Source organism: Paroedura picta, chromosome 11 (genome assembly GCF_049243985.1).
Source record: "Paroedura picta isolate Pp20150507F chromosome 11, Ppicta_v3.0, whole genome shotgun sequence".
In the NCBI taxonomy this organism is placed as follows: domain Eukaryota; kingdom Metazoa; phylum Chordata; class Lepidosauria; order Squamata; family Gekkonidae; genus Paroedura; species Paroedura picta.
The window spans coordinates 22,139,257-22,160,779 of record NC_135379.1 but is presented as its reverse complement, the minus strand read 5'-3'; the positions used below and the strand labels follow the sequence as shown (position 1 = coordinate 22,160,779).

The window sequence follows — 21,523 nt, the reverse complement described above, 5'->3', positions numbered from 1 at the left end:
CTTTCTGAACTTTTTTTTACCATTGAGAAACCCCTGAAACATTCTTCAGTCTTCGAGAAACCTTAGAAGTGGCATCATGCAGAATATGGTTGGGATGCATAGCTGTGCTGTGGCCCCTCCCCACCTAGGGCCCCTTCCCTTCCCACCACCCATCACTGGCCATTTTAGGAGGGGGGTCAACATGATCATAAATGGTCATATCGCCTGCTAAATGTTTACTATATATATATATATATATATATATATATATATATATATATATATATATATATATATATATATATATATATATATATATATATATATATATATATATATATATATATATATGGGTGACGCCCTCCAGCGTTTTCATGGCAGACTCAATACGGGGTGGTTTGCCAGTGCCTTCCCCAGTCATTACCGTTTACCCCCCAGCAAGCTGGGTACTTATTTTACCGACCTCGGAAGGATGGAAGGCTGAGTCAACCTTGAGCCAGCTGCTGGGATTGAACTCCCAGCCTTATGGGCAAAGCTTTCAGACGGCTGTCTTACCACTCTGCGCCACAAGAGGCTCCTATATATATATATATATATATATATATATATATATATATATAGTAAACATTTAGCAGGCGATATGACCATTTATGACCATTTATGACCATAAATATGATCATTTATATATATGTGTGTGTGTGTGTGTGATTAATTAACTCCCACCCATTCGGGAAACCCTTTCAGGGCCATTAAGAAATCCCAGGTTTTCATGAGACCCTGGTTGAGAAAGCTTGGATTAGACAGACAATTGATGAGGTATCTCATAATTTCTAAAGAAGTCTGTATACCGTTTTTAAAAAAACCCTTACTGGTTAAAGTGGTATATATCACAAAAAAATCAATACAATAGATTTCGTGCAATAGTAAATTATGAAAAAGGAAAGATCATCAACCTGCCATACTGCAAGTCCACTGAATAACAATCGCAAGAATCCAACCAAGCAGATAAGACTGGTAGCCTGAAAATCCTGCCTTCCCCGGTCATAAAACAATAGGAGGAACAGCAAGTAAGGGGGAGGGTGAAATTCAACCTGAAGCAAAAAGAGCTTTAGCCTTGAGCTGGAAGTGGGTGTCAAAAGGAAACTGGAATGGAGGTACTTGAATGAGCTGCTGTCACTGGAAAGAAAAGCCCCCGTCCTTTGCTACTTTCCATCTTACTTTGGAACTTGCGAAAGGAATTGAACTGGTGGACACTGGGAGGCAGCAGTTCTTAATTAATATGGGAACAGGTCAATACTTTCCAGTGCCATCCTAAATTTACTGAAGGCTTGTAAGGTGTAACTCTGTTGAAGATTGCACAGTTAATAAATGGTAAAAGAAACATTTATTTTCTCATAATACTTTCCCTGGTGGTTCATCCAATGAAGTTAATGGACAGGATAAAAGAAGCCCTTCTTCATACAACTCCAAAATGTTCCAGGGTCAAGCTGAGTGAGAAACATGTATGAACAATATATAAGGAATCCAAACAATATATACAGACCTAGGTATCATGGCCCTGATCCATGTCATGTCTCTGCAGTGGCTCCTTTGGGCAGCTGGATTTCATATTTGAGGATCTCATTATGACTCTGCAGCATTGTGTGTCATTCAATAAAACAGAAACTTGCAGTGTTAAGCGTCTCTTTTTGTGGGCCTGATGTCTTCTGTTAGTACTCTGTGTTACATAATGAATCAGTATAATTTCAGGAACTAAACAGGGTATGAAGTACAAATATATGCATCTGAGCTGGGGCCAATGGGAAAACAATGAGCAGTAAAATTATTTTGTAACTCTGTGGGAAGCGATATTTTGTTCACGCCATTGACTAAAAGGAATGAACAAAATTATGTCAATGGAGATGCTGCTGCTGGTTTCTAGATAGTGGATAAATGTATAATTGAATCATTACTTGATTTATAAATTAGACCATTAAAATCTCTTAATTTCAGAAAATAGTAGCAGTCAAGTTGTTTTATAATTTCAGAATCAATTACCAGCAAATGAGGTCCCTAGAAACGAAGGTAGATAATTGTTCTTGGCTTCAATGACTAGCTTCAAACGAAGCAGACAAGCTTTGATCGTGATGTGACTTTGATGGGGGTAACTACATTGCGAAGCCAAAGGAACACATGCAGTTTGTACATCTATGCCAAAAAAAAAATCTGGACAAATACGCATGTTCAAAGTTAACAGCTCGAGAATAACAGGATTTTTAAAGCGGAGGGCTGAAGGCTGAGCACAGGAACAGAGAAAAGAGGTTCACAAATGCAGATGATAGAAACACGCATGCAAGAGATTAAAGAATGGATGAAGCTGGTAAGGACACACCCATGAGAAGTAACAGAGTACTGGGCTGGGTTGTTTTGAAGATAAAATGGAGAAGGGGAGAATCTTATGCACCGGCTGAGGTTGGTGTGTAAAGTGAGAAAAAGTGGAGCTGGAAATCCTCCCTGACCTTCACCTCCCTGCCCGTGGCCAGGGAGGACTTGGCAATCCTGCTACTTGCTGCCCTTCTGCACTGGCTGAAAGCATTCGTTGTTCACTCCTTGAAGGCCAAAGACTAGCCTTGCCAGCCTCCAGGTGAGCTTAGGAGACCTCCTGGACCTGATCTCCAGACTACAGAGATTAGTTCCCCAAATAAAACAGAAGAACCTAAGGCATTATACTCAACCAGGGTCCCAACTGTCTGCAAACCCTTCCCTTCCCCAAACTTCACTGTCATATCTCCAGGATCTCCCCAAATCTGGAGTTGGCTGCCCTAAAAGAGACATGTCAGGTACAACAAAATGCTGTCACTTATCACCGCTCCTAGCACAAATGTAACCAGGAACTCTATGGAAAGCTGTACATTATAATACACACACACACACACACACACACACACACACACACACACACACACACGCATGCAGCTGTCCTAAAATCTAATATGCCAATCACCATCCCCCCCACCTTTTTTTACAGCTTCACATTACACAAAAATAAAATGATAATTTTAAAGTACGGACCTGTAAAAACCTGTGTTATTTCTGTGAAGGAATCCTTCTTAACAAACCTTAAATGGTGTCTTTTTGGACTTTTATTAATATTGTTATTGTTATTATTACTACACTATGTCTTGTCTCTAAAAGCGAAGGAAAGGAACAAAATAGGACCCCTTTGCTCTTCCTCATATATTTATTTACATAATTGTCCACTTTGGGCTTGGCAAACTGACAAATGGGGATAAAAGAGAATATTAGCATTCCTGGTTTTAGTTTCTGGGAATATTGGCATTAAACTATTTAATACAAATACTGTCTCTATAGAGCACAGAAATGTCTCCAAGCCTGCACTGCTCTGGTAACAAGAGCTAAACTGGGCTGTATTTCATTTCATTCCCGCTGAGAGTATTTATCAGCAAAATCTGGATAAAAACCTCCCGAAATATGCAACTTAAGCCTGATCATAACTGGGCTGCTGAGGAGGAAAGTGAGAGGATTATCTGGAGTCGGGAAGGACAAATATGAGATTGTATTGTCACTCTGGGCTATAGGCCTCTTGGCAAAGTATAGTGTACGGCTCAGCTGACAGGCCTTTTGACAACTGACAGATGAAAATATGAAACTTAAATTCTTCATGACAGATAACTTTGCTGAATGAAAAGACTGATAGAGAAGCACTATAGGATAGGGGTGGGAGGAGAAAGTCTCTCTGTGTGTGCATGCACACACTAACACACACACACACACAAAGAGAGAGAGAGTGTGGCTTTCTCAGTAATTCCTTTAAGCATATATATGCCTTTATAAACCGATGTACAAAGTATCTACTGAAGGTTATCTAATCGTCTCTCTCAAAACACACAAAACTGTATTAAGAGAGCCGCTGAACTGCTCTGATTTTCTCTTCAGGATCTGCATCCAGCAAAGTCTTAGGAACCAGCATGATGTCTTAAATATGATATGCAGGCACGAAAGATTTCTTTGGCTCATTTGAAATGTCTGTGGTGCTTGGAAGTATTAATGCTTTAAGCCAAGGCTGACGAACCACTGTTGTAGGATGCTTATTAATTGGCTCATAAATCACCCTAAATTTCAGAGACTGCAATCCAAATTTTAAAAAATTGCAGCCATAAATAATTGTTCTACTCTGCTGAGAGGCTTTTTGATCCCTCACCTTCCTGAAAGGGATGTAAGCAGAAACTTTACATGAATCTATAGAAGAACTCCTGTCTTCTGTAATTTTAGATAGCATTGGTTGAGATTGCATTAAAAGAAACAGATGTGATCATGGCCACTGACAGGTCTTCATTAAACAATGGGACAGGCTGCTACAAAACATTTGCACATCTAATTTAGTGGGAAAGGTGGATATCTAAAATATTTGAAAGCTGCAGCTGGAAAAGGGTCAAAATCCTTGCTTCTGAATGTTTTAAAGAGACCAAGGTTCTTCATGTCTCATTTCCTGCTACCCATTCACGAAGCTTGCATTTTCAAACTATCCAAAGCATGCTGCAGAGTTAGGGCCTATAGTGTAATTATCAAAGACTGGCAGACCATTCTAAGCAGAGTTATTACCCCCTTGTAAGTCCCTGAAGTCAATCGGCTTAGGTTTGCACTGTACATCTGACAAAGAATACCAGGTTGTTCCTATGGGCCCCAAAGTGATTCCATGCAAATGTGACTAGAAGAAAAGTATTAGGCCTCATTTTACTCAACACTGCTCCCCCCTCTATAATTTCCTGTAACAATGAGGTAAAGGAGTTTCTTTCTTCCCGTTGTATCTGAAGAAGTGAGCTTTGTTTCATGAAAACTCATACTGGGAGATATGTCATTAGTTTTTAAGGTGCCACAGGGGTATGATAGACTAATGTGGCTGCAGCCACTTCCATGTCATTGTAATTTTAGCCAGGCACATTTTAGCCAGGCACATTACACATTTGAACTGGGCCTCATTTAAGTGATTCATGCTACAATCCTGCAAATATTTACCCAGGAGCAAACAAGCACCAGCGTTTACAACAGTACTTACAACTGCATATACATGCATAGAATTACACTGCAAATGTACTGTGCCAGTTCTTCTGACCCTAGCAACACTTGTACTGCTGTCCACCCTCTAGGGTGGGAATTGTAGTCCATGGACATCTGGAGAGCCACAGTTTGGCCACCCCTGTACCAGCAACTAGTGGGACCTGGAATTATCACTGACCTCCAGAACATGAAAATCAGTTCTCCTGGAGAACATGGCAGCTTTGAAGAGAGGACTGTGTCGCATTACATTCCTACTGGGCTCCCTTCCTTACCCACACTCCATCCTCTCCAAATCTCCAGGAATTTCCCCAACCAGAGTTAGCAACCGTACACACCCTAGCAGTCCACAATTCTGAACAGGGGGATTGTTCCCATGTCACATGTGGAGGGAGCAGCAGCCATTTCCCCAAGGGTGGAGCCAGTGCATAAGGAGGAGGACTGTGTGGATGGTGGGCAAAAGGATGTCTATATAGAAACAAGTTCAACAGAATAGAGATTGCAGCAGAGAAGACCAAGTGGTAGGAGGGGTACAAGGTAACTATGAAGGTGTAAAAGATGATTCAGCATCAGCTCCTCAAGTCTTTTTTAGCCAGTTCTGATTATAGGGGTTCAAATCCCTGTTTTCTAGTCATAATAGGAACATGAGACCTTTGAGTAGTTCTTTGAAGAGTTCAAATATGCTCATGAATGATGGGGGTGGGGACTGGTTCACAGAGGTTCCTCTTGGTATTACAGGACTCTCATTTCCACCACAGACAAATGAAGAAATTTCTCACTATCTCTCTCACTATTTAGAAATCTGTTTTCCTGTCCATTGCTCCAGACCAATCGGGGTCCCCCCCCAGTTTCCTCTCCTTACCCCCCTAGGAAACTGAGATGGATTCATGAATCCATTGAGCCCTTGTCTTCATTAATGGAGCCTGGCAAGTCAAGTTGACAATTGTCTGTTGATGGAGCCAGAAGGGAAGTATCAAGCCTTAGGCACTAGGAAGGGGGGGGGGAGAAGGGGGGGAGGTATTCTTGGTTAGCCCCTGTCACTTTCTCCAGTTGCCATGGCAATGCCTAATCTCAATCAGAAATCAAAAAGAGAGAAAGAAAGAGAGAGAAGGGGGGGTAAGAGTGATGACGGTTGGTTTTTCTAAAGCCTTCAGGCTATGGCCCGCATGTGATCATCACCCAGGTAGACGGCACTCGAACGCCAGACGGTAAGACTCGGCTGGGATCCCAGGAACATGGGAAGGCTGGAATGAAGCTCCCATGAAAGGTAAAGGAAAGATTTGTGGGGCAGAGAGAGGGCGGAGAAAGACGAGGGGAGCCAGCTCTGTGTCTGAGAAAGAAGAATCCCGGCGCCACCAGAGGAACAACTGCCTCAGGTATGTAGCCAGTTTGAGCTCGTTCCCAGCTCTGCCAAGCCCTAAACATGCACAGAGAGAGAGAGAGAGAGAGAGCTACTAAGAAGGCTGCCTTATTAGATACCATCTATCTCCCAGACCAAAAAAAAAAAAAGGGAGCCTGACTTCTGGGCACTTCTCCCAACAATTGTTTGCGGTTAAATCACTTCAGATGTTGGTTAAAAAAAAGCAATATGCATGATTGTGTCTTTATGTGGAAAATGCCACAGAAGAACTAGACCACTTGTGCACTCTGACAACAAAAGGGTTGCTAATAGATTAAGGGACGTGATACAGCTGTGGTTTCTTTATTCAAGCAAATAGGCTTTTGGGCAGTGGGGAGGGCATCCATATATGAGTGCTGGTAGGTGATCTAAGGCAGGGGTAGTCAACCTGTGGTCCTCCAGATGTCCATGCACTACAATTCCCATGAGCCCCTGCCAGCGTTTGCTGGCAGGGGCTCATGGGAATTGTAGTCCATGAACATCTGGAGGACCACAGGTTGACTACTCCTGATCTAAGGGGCAGCAGCAAAAATGGATGATCTTTCCCCAGCTTTGCCTTGGTGCTCTGCTGTTTAAGAACAGAAAGATAGAAAAGAAAGTTAACAACAACGAGGCCGGGAGAAACATAAATCTGGGTTCTCATCTTTCCTGAGGATTCTTTATCTACCTGCATAAGGTTTTAAAATCTTTCTCAACATCCAGTATGTGTCTAAAGCCCCTGGGAATCAGACAATGGTCAAGGCATTTCCAAAGCCTGCAAGAGAAAAAAGCTGGACAAGTGTAAACTGGCAGACACTTTGATGAAGTTGGGGAAAGGCAGAGATCTTCACTGTGTGGTCAGAGAAGCACTTACTGGTCATGGTTACAAACAATCAACATATCTAATTCTCAACAGGGTCAGAACTGTGGATACTTAAATCCGCAGACTGCAGCTATTGTTGGACAGGACAGATCTTTCTACAAAGCTGACAGAAAGCCCAAGTGGTCAGGGGGGAAAAAGGAATATAAAAAGGAAGGGTGGGGGTAAAACTCCTTCAAATTATATAAGAAACAAATGCCCTCTTCAATTGACATTATGGGGGTTGCTAGGCAGCTACAATAGTACTGTCAACCTTCAGGTCTTGATTTCTATCAGTAAAAGGCAGAGAGGGAGGCAGGGTGCTTTCCAGGGTCAGGCTTAGCAGCAACTACTGCACAACTTACTAGCATGTGACTTGCATAACTCATCCAGACTTGGTTGCTTGCTACCCTTCAATAGAAGCTGCCCCACAAAAGCCTGTGTGGTAGAATTTAGGACTAGGATCTGGAAAACCCAAGTTTGATTCCCCACTCTGACAAGGAAGCTTACCGCGTGATCTGGGCCAGTCATACAGTCATCTAAGCTACCTCAAAGGGATGTAGAGAAGATAAAATGGAGGAGAGGATAATGATGTGAAGACAATAAATAATCACAGCTGAAAAGGGTGGGTGGGTGGGTGAGTGGTGAGGAGTGAAGGAAACAGGGAAAATGAGGCTATGGGGCCCACCAGGATAAGAGAAACTGTGTGGAAAGGAATCTCACAAGCCCTTGCAGATTCTCCATTATGCAACTGGGCCTAGGTTGCCACTTACCCAGGAATGGCAACAATCGGAGGTAGTTCGCCATTGCAGGCTCTGCATAGCAACCCTGAATGCCTTGGCAGTCCCTCATCCAAGAACTAACCAGGCCAGCCCTGCTTAGCTTCCAAAATCTGACAAGATTGGGCTAGCCTGGCTCATGAAGCTCAGGGCATAATGTTCTAGGTATTACCATAGCTATTATAAAACATCAGTGGTAAAACCATTTTTTTAAAAAATTCCTAGAGTGTCGTGACACTGCTTTATGTTTTGAAGAGGAAGTGACATCATGAGATTCTAGGAATGTCTATCATTTATCATTTATCATAACTATCATTTTAGAGGTTTTAAAAATTCCTTACATGTCATGATGTCACTTCTTGATTCCAAGGAATCTCTGCATTCCGATGCTCCTGGTAGTTGCCAACACAGGGAGATTATCCCTAACTGGGTGCATACTGGAATAGTTCTCCTGGAGAAAGGCTGCTGGAAGGGGGGGATAAGTGTAGATGGAATGGTATGTGGGAAGGAGATAAGAAAGCAGGGAAAGGCTACAGGGGCTTTCAGGTAACAGAAAATAATGAGGGAGGGGGAAATGAGATGATCACCTACAAGTCCTAGTGAGTCCCTTGCTTGTATAGTGGATATATTTCTTTATCTTTGCATTTTTGTCTATAGTCAAAGGGAGCCAGAGTAATTTACCATGTTTACAAAAGACATTATGATTTGGGAGGGGGATAACAAAGCAGAAAAATGTAAAAGCATTTTCACTCTCAGAAGACTACAGCTCAAAAGCCTAATGAAATTAAACATTCTTAGAGCCCTGTTGAAAGGGCCAGTGAACCAGATCTGGCATATTTGGGAAAGCGGCAATAGTATAAAGATAGCAATTCACTCTGGATGACCTTTCCTCAAGCTTTGGTTTAATGTAGGTGTTTAAAAAGATGGGAAAGAAAATAGATCTGTGGAAACCTACAAAATAGCATATATATACTCTCCCAGCATCACTTTTTGAATCCAATTAAAATTGTAACATTGTTAACACCATGACTAGTTCTACCACACTTGAACTGAACCCTGATTACACAATTCTAGTTAGGCCCCTTAACATCACTAGAAAGCATATGAAGTGCTGGTGACAGACGAAGGGTTACTTAATCTCTGTTACCGCTGTGCTGGCTAAATCAGCTGTAATTCATAGACTCACGGAATAGAATCATAGAATCATAGAGTTGGAAGGGATCTCCAGGGTCATCTAGTCCAACCCCCTGCACAATGCAGGACACTCACAATTACCTGCCCACCCACAGTGACATGTTTATGGTAACTCAACAGCTGATTATTCCTTGATATGAATCCCAATATTACTTTTAAAATCTGGTTATTAGCTGTGATCCACCACTACACCACACTGGAGATATTAATAATGGTTATCAGTGTAGCTCTCAGTGAAACGGTGAGAGATCCATTGATAACAATTATTAATATCTCCAGTGTGGTGTAGTGGTTAAGGGTGGTGGACCATGTTTGATTCCCAACTTCTCCACATGCAGCTAGCTGGGTGACCTTGATCTGATCACAGTTCTCTTAGAGATCTCTCAGCTTCAACTATCTCACAGGGTGTCTGTTGTGGGGAGAGGAAGGGAGAGGTGTTTGTAAGTCAGTGTGAGATTGTTTCAGGTAGTGAACAGTAGGGTTTAAAAAAACAGCTCTTCTTCTCTTTTTACAGGACCCTGAAGGAAACTGTGATAAGACGATTACTAAAGAAGTCTTCAGGGAACTTTTGTTTCTAAGTGCTAATACACATAATACAATGTTCATATATTTGGGGATTTATGAACTGGGAGTGTAATTCCTAGGGGCATAAGGGCTCAGTTTGGAGCAGGACTTGCAGAAGACAAAGAAAATAGGATTGAGTTTATCAACCTGAAAAAGTGCCTCAAAAACTTACATGTGCTGATGGCTACACAAAAGTTTCCCTAATGCAGGGGTAGTCAACCTGTGGTCCTCCAGATGTCCATGGACTACAATTCCCAGGAGCCCCTGCCAGCATGGGGATTAAGGGGGTCTCTGGCATGCTGCTTCTACCAATTTGTACTCAAAGATGAAAAATGAGGGGTCTGCAGTGTTGGATTGTTAATATCTATGTAAAATCTCTACGTAAAATGAGATTGTTCATGGCTTTCAAGCTGAGGAGAATCAATACACTGACAACATTCAATTGTGCATTTCTTGAAATAAGCCCCAGGATTCTGATGCCTCTTTTCTGGGCCATCATGAGTAAGCCAGTTGTTCACATTATTTTGATTTTGAGATCCTTCCATTAAGACCCTGTATGATTCCCAGTTCAGCAATATGCAAACCTTTAAAGCCTCTCAGGACCCACATCTTTGAAGATGTGTTTTTTTGTCTTTCTTAGTAGGGTTGTCCACCTCCAAGCAGTGGCTGGAGATCTCCCACAATTACACCAGATCTCCAGGTGATGGGGATCAGTTCACATGTGGGAAATGGCTGCTGTCGAAGGTGGAATCTATGGCATTGTACCCCAAATTTCACCCCCCCCAAGCTCCACTCCAAAAACCTCCAGGTATTTCCCAACATGGAATTGGCAACCTTATTTCTCAGTGAGGGTTTTAGATGACTTGTTGGGATTGTTAGACTCAGGTGGGTAGCCGTGTTGGTGTGTGCATGCACATGAAACACCTTGGATAAAACTTTGTTGGCCCTTAAAGGTGCCTATGGACTCAAATTTTGTTCTGTTGGTATTGTTGACATTCTTCTTGTTACCTGCTTTGGGTCTCAGTTCTGGGGAGCAAGTTAAATAAATAGTTTAAGAATATGTAAGGACTTAGAAGCCTCCTAATCTGCCTCTAAGTCCACATTTCATCCTCATTCCATTTCCCCTAACTGGTGGTGGCAGTTCCTTGAAAAGGGGAGCTCCACAGCTGTCTCTGAGAATATTCTCTGTGCATGGAATAGGCTTGGCTCACCTTGAAATAATTAAGAGCATTCCAAGCAGATCAAAGAGGTTACAATAGCCTCCGCCATAATGGTGGAGGTGCTGCCAAGCCAATGTATCTGAAACACAGGGAATGAACGCCCGCAATATATTCTTCATAGCTGGATCCACAACTGAGTTATGTTACACTGTGGTAGTTTAATTTCAGCTACTACTGTCCCATTTACACGCACCAGTGGAACTAAATTAGCTTAAATCCAAGCACTCCAACTTAAATGGGTTGTGAATTGGGCTGCCCAGGTTATAATTTCCTTTTTTTCATCCAGCTCTCATAGAGTACCAGAGTGAAACACCATCCTTCAGTGGTTGCTGAACATCCTGCTGTGTAATGTTTTCCACCACAGTTTCAGTCTGGTAAGGAAACTACAAATATTTGGAATTAATGCCTGCCTTTGGATGCCAATTCTTTGATTGCTACCAAATATGTGCACAGCATAAACCAATCGCCTCACTTGCAATTCCAGTCTAAACATCACTGGGCACCAACCAGCAGGGCGATTTGGCTGTTCAATTTGCATTCTTTACTTCCTTAAAATGCACTCACTTCCCTTACATGAGTAGTGTTGGGCAAGTAATAAAGTTATTGTTCCACACCTAAGTATTCCTTTTTAGTGCGACAGAAGAATCGCTTGGGTAATATTTGTTTGTTTTGCAGGAGAGAACAGAGGAGAAAATGCCTTAATATAAAGTTTAGATTTTCCTCCGGGTTTTGTTCTCTATTGATGTGCCGTTCAACAGAGGCAAAATTTAGCCCCAAATATCAAATCACTATCTAGGTAATAAATCAATACTCCAAATAAGTGCTGCTTGATTTCAAGACATGGAAAAAAACGGTCACTCACATATTTGCAATTATTAAGTCTTTGCCAGAAATAGTGTAGGTGTCCTTGTGCAATAGAAGCCTAGCAGGACTGGAATGTCACAATAGACATTTAACTAAATATCTGGGGAAATGGAACAGTGACGGACTGCATGTTTAAGAAGCTTAGAAGTGCTGTGTAAACAGATAAAGGACTGTGACAGGTTATTTTTCCACAGAGCTAGAGAGCCTTGAGTGACAAGCTGCTCCAAGCTATCTGATTGGTTAGTATTAGCTGAGCAGAAAAAGGCTGAACTGGATGCTGAAGTGAGTCTGATTTCAGCCTTAGCTGAGAGTGGTTTAAAACAGATACCTGGGGAAAAATTGGCAAGGAAGTTTGGGAAGTAGGCAAAAACTTACATTCACATCATGGAAATGGGATAAATCTTCTAGATTACGGATTTCTAAAGGGGGTGTTATTTATTTATTTTAAAAATTAGACATTTATTGACTGCTGCTTCTGGACCAAGCTGGCTTGTGGCGGTTTACAGTTTGGTGTACTGGTTAGGAGTGCGGTCTTCTAATCTGGCAAGCTGGGTTTGATTCCGCGCTCCTCCATATGCAGTCAGCTGGGTGACATTGGGGTCACCACAGCATTGATAAAGCTGTTCTGACCGAGCAGTAATATCAGGGCTCTCCCAGTCTCACCTACCTCACAGGGTGTCTGTTTTGGGGAGAGGAAAGGGAAGGCAACTGTAAGCCACTTTGAGACTCCTTCGGGTAGAGAAAAGCGGCATATAACAACACAACCTGATGGCTCTTCTCCTCCATGTATCACCCCAGTCTCAGGAGCTGGGGTGCTTCCTGCCATAGGTGTTCAGGGCATCCTGAGGAGGGACTCCAGATCTTCCACAAATGGACCTCAATTGAATGCCTGGTGAAAGAGCTCTGTCTTGCAAGCCCTGCATAACTGTGATAGCTCCATCAGGGCTTTCAGGTCTTCTGGGAGTTAATTCCACCAGGTCGGGGCCAGGAGGAAAGGTACCTGGTCCTAGCAGAGGCCAAGCACACTTCCTGTGGGCTGGGAACCACCAGCACATTCAAATCCGCAAATTGAACGGCCCTAGGAAGGGGGGGGCATAAGGAGGTAGGTAGTTCCTCATATATGTAGGGCCCAGACCGTGGATGGCCTTAAAGGTTAATACCAAAACCTTGAACTTGATCCAGAACACAATTGGCAACCAATGCATCTGCAATAGCACAGGCTGGATACAGACCCTCCAAGATGACCTGGAGAGGACCCTAGTAGCCAGAGTTTGCACCAACAGTAATTTCCATGTCAAAGATAAGGGCAGGCCCATGTAGAGCGAGTTATGGAAGTCTAGTCTGGAAGTGACTATGCCACCCTCCCCCAGTGGTGGTGAAAAGATCCAGGGGGCAGTGAGGTATTTGGGGGCAGTAGTGAGAGACATTCCAAGATGAGTTGCCATTGCTTGCCTTTGGATAGTAGTGACTGTGGACTTCCTTGGTGGACTGCCATCCAAGTGCTGACCCTGATAAGCCTCCTGAAGAAAACAACAGCTTCAGAAGGTGGGATGGATGGAATCCTATTCCTGCTGAGCTTCTTACCTCCTCAGACTTGACTCTTCCGAGGCTCCACTAGAGATATCCAGGAATCATTTAACCCAAAATTGGCAACCCATCCCTAAAAGTCTCTGTTTTGGAGAGGCTGGAAAAACCTTCTCTTGCTTGTTACTGGCCATGGGATTCTTGCTTGCCTCCCTCCCCACCCCTCTCTCTTCCCATCTGACTTTTTCCCCAATGAGGACCCAAATTAGCTTTTACAAATGACTTTTACAAAGAATTTATATTTTTTCAGACTAAAATATGGCTGCTGCACAACAACCAAAAAAGAAGTGTCAGCAATATAGTGTATTTAGAATTTGTAGTCAACCTAGCAGGAGCCTCTTGTGGCGCAGGGTGGTAAGGCAGCAGAAATGCTGTCTGAAGCTGTTTGCCCATGAGGCTGGGAGTTCAATCCCAGCAGCCGGCTCAAGGTTGACTCAGCCTTCCATCCTTCCGAGGTCAGTAAAATGAGTGCCCAGCTTGCTGAGGGGTAAACGGTAATGACTGGGGAAGGCACTGGCAAACCACCCTGTAATGAGTCTGCCATGAAAACACTAGAGGGCATCACCCTAAGGGTCAGACATGACCTGGTGCTTACCTTTACCTTTAAATGTAAAGGTAAAGGTATCCCCTGTGCAAGCACCGAGTCATGTCTGACCCTTGGGGTGACGCCCTCCAGCGTTTTCATGGCAGACTCAATACGGGGTGGTTTGCCAGTGCCTTCCCCAGTCATTACCGTTTACCCCCCAGCAAGCAAGCTGGGTATTCATTTTACCGACCTCGGAAGGATGGAAGGCTGAGTCAACCTTGAGCCGGCTGCTGGGATTGAACTCCCAGCCTCATGGGCAAAGCTTTCAGACGGCTGCCTTACCACTCTGCGCCACAAGAGGCTCTACCCTTTACCTTTACTGAGCCCAAAGTCACCCAGCTGGCTGCATGTGGAGGAGCAGGGAATTAAACCTGGCTCACCAGATTAGAAGTTGATGCTCCTAACTACTACAGCAAGCTGACTCTCTGATTACCTTTGGTTTCACCTGACTGCTACTCTCTTATTTCAGAATATTAAAACTTCTGAAGTGCATTATAAGTCCTATAATTTAAAGGAGGCTCCCATTCCTCCCATCAGGTTCCTGGACCAAGAAAACAGCCAAAATATTAAACTGTGATGGGGGGGGGGGCAGCCAGTATCCTTCAGGAAAAGGGAAAAAAGTAGGATGGCTCAGTCACAGAAGGAAAAGTAAAATGGAGGGAAAATCTTGCTTCTGAGAAAGGGAAGTGGACGGGAACCATCATAGCAACATAAAAGTGTTTGTGGGGAAAAAATCTTTCAGCAAAATTACCTAATATATTTGCTAATGGTATCTGATTTAAAAGCCATAAAAATACTAGGATAAAAGCACATTAGACAAGGTGTTGTATTTATAAGTGTTTGTCACCTTGGCAACAAAAGCTATATTCGAAATCTAACACTAGCTATGATGGGCCAGGACCTTTTAAAATTGGTAAATACGCCTTTATGGCAATGATCTGCTTTCAGCAAAGGAACACAAGAGCCGTAAAAGGCAAGTTCTCCATTGCATAACAAGTTTTTACTAGCTTTCAGCTCGGATTTCCTCTGTCTCTCTATTGTAACTGCAAACTCTTTTCACAACAAAGAAGACATCAAATCTTGAGCAACTGTGAAATCCTTGCTACATGTCCATTTTCCCAGAATGAATAAAATATTGATACTGACTCGTGATTTTTTTGTTTTAAAATTGGCAAATGCATTTATTTGGATGAGTGTCCTAGTGATTTCAGAGAAACATAGTTTTGAATCTTGAACAAATATATACAATCCTGGTTGAGGACATTGTTTTCAGTGTCAGAGAGATTTAAATGGAAATCACCATTTATTCATATATTTCATTTGTATTTTGCCATCCCTATCCAGAGGATAGTATTTTCACATTAAGAATGTTAAATCCTCTATTAATTACTGATTCAGTTCATTTACATGTTGCATTTCCACCACATGCATACCACATACACAGGCAGTTTTAAATGTATACACTTTGAAATGATTCTTCCAAACTAACTTATCTTTATTGATAGTTGGCTAATAAAAATGCTATGAAAATGAATAGAGAAATAGTAGTAGCTGCAACAGTTAATGATAATAATGTACCTAAATCCTTTGCTGGTACCTTGAAAGAAGTCTATTGCGGCCAATGATGCTGAATTCCACACTGTCAACCTGATCCAACAAGGAAGATCCATCTTCAAAAGAAAACTTTCATATATATAAACAATGCAAAGTGGACAGGAAGTCCTCTTTATTTCTATCATTTGGCAGAAATGTTCAAGAGGGCAGTTTTATGAAGGGATTAGAACTATAGAATAATGGTACAGCTTATCACTTTTATAAGGGAAAAGCGATTGCAGTCTATTGCTGCCTATTATACTTTTACTGAACGCTCTTCTACTGCGGTCTGGGTAAGGTGACCAGATTTTAACATTGGTAAAGCGGGACACCATTGACCGGGGGGGGGGGGTTCTTGATTAAAACTTTGGTCTATATGAAGTAACAAAAAGTTTCATAGAACGCATAGAATGCAAAAATAGTATTGTAATATACATGTTTTAATTTCAACATATGTACAATTTGTCAGGTACCCCCAGATGTCCCTCAGGTCTGGGCCTCACATATCTGTGAGATGGCCTACCCTGCCATAGCCTTTTTGATCCTGGCCCTGACCTGGTAGAATGAGCTCCTGGGTGAGATGAGGGCCTTGTTGGAGCTTTCTCAGTTCTGCACTTTAAATTTTCCCTCTACATCTATGACTGATGAGCGGTGACACTATCTTCTCCCCATGATATCCAGGAGTGGATATAACTTGCTACATCTGAGAAACTGCTCTGAAAACCCAAGTATTAAGTGTAGATCTCTGTGTTTGCCAGATTAACTTCCTCCCCCTCCTTCATGGGTGAATCCAATGTGAAACTGATGAATTAGAATTAAATAAATTCAAGTTTTATCCTCTGGCTTTAACTAAGATATCTCATTCACTGGAGATGCTATTATATTACATATCTTCCTTAGTGTAGATATTACTTTAGCAATATCTATATAACTTTCCTTTTGGCTCTGATTCCCTTGTTTTAATCTGTACTTTCCTAGATTTTTTTTGTTAATCTACCTTGCCTAATACTACTTGATAGTGATCCTTGCTAATTTTGAATTATTTGATTACTCTTTTGATTACTCCCAACGTTTCTCTTGGTAATATATTGGGCTAATTGATGTAGGCTTCATGTATCTAAGTAAAGAAAGTGATGTTGGAATAAATTTTGCCTTTAAAGTTTCATCGGACTTGATTCCTGTTTTACTTTGTTGCTGCAGATTAACAAAGCTACTCACCTGTCGTATCTAGTTTGGCCCACATAATGTATTATTCAGAGTAACATGGCCAGGATGCAAGCTGTGCCAAGCTTATTACCCTAATGCATGCAGTATTTTATCAGGTCAAATAGTTTGACATAAGTTGCTTCATCACAGACCAGTGAGGCAAGGCAGTTCTACACACACACCTGGTCATATGGTAGGGATGTCGATCCCCAAGTGGGACCTGGGGATCCCCTGGAATTACAGCTCATCTCCAGGTGACAGAGATCAGTTCCCCTGGAGAAAATGGCTGCTCTGGAAGGTGGACCTCATAGTATTGTGATCCACTGAGGTCCCTTCCCACTGACTCCCCAGCTCTACCCTCAAAATCTCCAGATATTTTCCACCCCATAGCTGGCAGATGGGTTGTTCATAGCCAAGTGCTAGTTCCAGTAGATCTGAAAAGGCAAATAGCAACATACTATGCATGGTTGAAGCTGCTTTGTTCAAGTGTTGATAATGGAAGAAAAAAAATTCCAGTGAACCCAGCCAGAAAAGATCACATGGCAGCTATGTGCTCTTATACTCAAGTGCACAATTTTTTCTTGATTGATAAACCTAACGACACTTGAGAATACATTCTGGCTATATCTTAACCATTAACATTCTTCATTTACCCCAAAATGAATAGATTAATATCAAATAAACTCCAGTGGGGGAAAAAAAACTGTCCAATTCCCATCATGAATTATGGGACATGAATTATGGGAGCAAACTATAAGAGTCTTGAAAGAAAATTACAGAATGAATTGTTTTTAGAATCTGAAAATACCAGATATATAGGTCTTATTCCATACATGTTTTAATATGTCTTTCATCTATATGTCTAATCAATCTTGTTGTTGATCCATGATCCATAGAACCAACCCATAAAGCCTTCTTAGTGTATTGAATATAGCACAACTATCCTACCTTAAATAAACAAACACGGAAACATTCAGCTCTTCTCTAATTCAGCATCTCCGGCCTGATAGAAATGTTATGCTGGTAAGGGCCACATTGCACAGTTTCAGTGGCTCATTGAAATTGCATTACAACCCATGCAATGTAACTTCCAGTTGGATACCTAGTCTCCACTGTAGAAATGCTTTATATTGTTTGACAATGTGACAAAGAGAAATTATAATTATTTAGCAGGTGATCAGCCACATGCCAGGTAAGGTGTGAAACGAGAGGTGTTCCCAAGACAACAGATGGCAACAGATCCCAGATTATTTCCAGACCCTCTTCCAACAGTATTATTTATTTATTGTATTGAGACATTTGGAGGTCGTTTGCCATTGCCTTCTAAATGTTAGCCAGGGCTGACCCTACTTAGTTTCCGCGATCTGGCCGGATCAGGCTTCCCTGGGCTATTCAGGTCAGGATTCTTCCTACTGTAACATCCCAGTACTGCAGATAATCTTGGCATGCACCCTCAGAATCATGAGACATACCCATCTGGCAGGATAAAATGCCTTGAAAATGGAACACAACCAAATTTGGGAGGTGAGACCTCTTTAGGGACCTCTGATGTAGTGAATCATTGTGTGGCACACAGGAATATCCTGTCTTGATTCCGAAAGAAGACCTTAACAAAATGAACAAACTCTGATAGATTCATAGAGTTAGCGCAAGTAAAATACTATAAACGATCTACAGTCTTAATCGGAACCCCGAGAAAGGAAGAATGTAAACTTTGGTTCAAAAATAGTTGTGTTATTTCTGTGTGACATTCATGCAAATTATACCGTGAATCAATACACCTACATAATTTCGTCTCCCTGCAAGACAATTTGCAGCTAGATTTGCCAAGGGAAAGGCAAGAGCTTTTCTGATACTTATGTATAAAACATGTAAGTAAAATACAAATAAAATAAGCTCACATAAATTATATCGGATACCTGCACTGCTATGGCAAGAAGTGGTCTAATGAGAAAATTCTTATTCTGATGTTTAAGATATATTTTGCACCCTAAACAAGATTTACTAGAAGGGCCTGACTTTGAAATTCAGGAGTGATTTTTTTTTACTCTGTGAAATCAAAGAAGTTTTTCTGTTGCACTTTATGAGGTCAGTTTGTGAACAGGATATATGAGCCCACTGAGTCTGTCTTCTACATGCTTCATTCCCTTTTATTCCAATAGAACTATTCTCATAAATGTTTTTTATGGGATAGGAAACAAATCTGTTTATGTGCCATAGATTGTGACTCACAAAAACTGCCATGGGGTAAGCCATGGGGTGAAGCCAATATCATGCTTAATTTTGTACTTAGCATTTCAAATTGGCAGGATGCTTTACAAGTGTACATATTATCCCCCATTCTGAGGAATAAAGTCATTATTCTCATTTTACAGAAATGCTAAAAACCTAAACATTTTCACCTGTGGAGCCAAATCAGCTTAAAAGACCCAATTATTTGCAGGAAAAAAGGCTCAAGAAAGGGTTAAAAGCCTGAAAGGCTCCCCTGTCCTGCATGGTGCACACCTTCATATTACAGCCCCAAATGGATGCTTTTTGTTTAAAAAAACAGCTAAATAAATGCATACATCCTTAAAGCTGAGTCTAAGAGATAACAGTATTCTAAAAGTTATCCAGCAAGATTATGACCAATATTTGAACTTGGAATCACAAGCTATTAAACTTGATTTTTATTAGGAACCTATAAGCAGTACTGCACACATTAATAGAGATGCATATACCAAATCCAATAACCTTGTATTAATTTACTATTAGCAAGCAGTAGCATCAATAGATTTTCATACAGATTGTCATCTCTTCCAGCAAATACAAAAATTTCACAGTATAATACCCAAGTTTCTTTTTCTACTGTTGCCTAATATCAGGCATTCTAGGAACATGATGGGACCTAATAATAACTGAACTATGTTTCCAAAGCTGGTCTTGTGTATTCCCACCTCCCCCCACCAAAGAAAATCTAGGTCACAGGGTAAACCAGCTGTGCTAGTTGTTCACTCACAAAAAAAGGCTCTTGGTATTCCAGGGAAAGAGTAACCTAGAGATGCTGTTATAAGGCAGGGAAAGCAACTGCCTGGTGAGAAAACATCAGAAACTCAACAGGCACAAACTTGTTCTGCCATGTACACTCTGAACTCTGTTACTCTGAATCACCAGTCGAACACACAATTAGTCTGAATAAATGTCAGTTTACAGTTTTCTTTAAATGCTGCACGGCTATTTGCATCTAATCCGACTAGTAACTAGTTAACATTGGAAACCATTTTTACTTAGGTTCTCAATGTACTCAGCTGCTGTAAATACCAACTGAGGCTGTGATGCTGTGCAGTTAGGACCTCTTAGGGCCCATTTAGTTTAACGATTGAAATCCAATCCTAGTATAAAACAGAATGTATGAAAGTTTCTACTGTCCCATGAAGGTAAACACAGAACCTTTCGATTCTGTAGCCAATGTTAAAGCTACAGCAAATATAGCTGGAAGGTTGTCACAAAATACACTGTCTCCTCTGGTGCTAGTTAGTGCTAAAAGTCAACAAACTCCTGCATTTTAAAGTGATATAAATCACGCTCCCTGTGGGCAGGCACCGCAAGTAGGTAACTCACCAAACCCAATCGGTCACTCTCTGGTTTTGTAACTGTACAGTGTGTTTATGAAAAGTGAAAGGGATACAGATGCAGATATACATGACCTCTGATGACCTCTTTTTCTCTTGTCTTCTTGTACAGATTCAGCTGAGGTTCATCAACTAGAAATCTGACCGCAGAAGCCAAATGAAAAATAGTTACTCTTTAACTCAGCTTTCTGGGGCATTGGCATTGTTACGCATAAAACAAAAGATTGTTTGCTAGCCCTTCCAGAGCAGCAAAGCTTGGAAACATACTTAAGCTAATATTCATATAATGTATATCATTTGAATTGTGCCCGCCACATGGATCCAATAATCTGCAAGAGGAGGCTATGAAGGACTAAGTATAACTTTCCACAGAGATATTAAAAGTTAGGAGAAAAATGGAAGGTTGAAGTGTGGTGCAGTGGCTAAAGTGTTGGAATGAGATCTGAGATTCTCAAGTTTGAACCTCTCCTCTGCCATGGAAACTCGCTTAGGACCATTATGCACGGCCGCCGAAACGGCGATTTCGGGTCACATGGAAAACGTGGAGGGGGAAGACGCGAAACACACCGGTTATGCACGGGACGGGGCGCGACAGTGGCAAAACCCAGAGTAACCGATTATGCACACGGCGATCCCAGCGCCGCTTCCGGTTGTGCCCCGGTCACCCGGAAGCTGCGCTTTCTTCCGGGTTTCGCTAACGCGGCTTTTTCGGCGGCATGCACCGAAGCTGCGGCCGGTTGCAGCCGGCACCACGCGTTATCGGTGATTTTAGTCGCTGCCATTCCACCCCAAATGTGCGTTATTCCCCCTGTGCATAATGGGTCTTGGAGAGCTTTGGTCACTATTATGCTAAACTACCTCACAGGGCTTGGGGAGCGTAAAATGTTGTAAAGGAGGCAAGCCGTTTTGGGTTCACGACAGGAGGATATAAATGAAGTACATTAATTAATAAATAAAAGCCTCCCTAGTAAAAAGCTATGCCTGCATATGTGTAGACGTCATGGGAGGAGGGGCGACTAGCAGCATAAACAGGCACTCAACACTGCATGGT

General features: G+C 41.9%; 1 long non-coding RNA gene across 2 annotated transcripts; it reads left to right on the top strand.

Moving 5' to 3' along the window:
* The first annotated feature begins 6,233 nt into the window (after positions 1-6,233).
* On the top strand, positions 6,234-20,816 carry LOC143820779 (uncharacterized). 2 transcript variants are annotated; one of them, XR_013225501.1, is made up of 4 exons: positions 6,234-6,410; positions 10,449-10,616; positions 11,315-11,402; positions 20,585-20,816. It is a non-coding gene; the product is annotated as an uncharacterized LOC143820779 (long non-coding RNA). The 2 variants fall into 2 exon arrangements; XR_013225500.1 differs by having other exon boundaries at positions 9,759-10,616.
* The last annotated feature ends 707 nt before the right edge of the window (positions 20,817-21,523 follow it).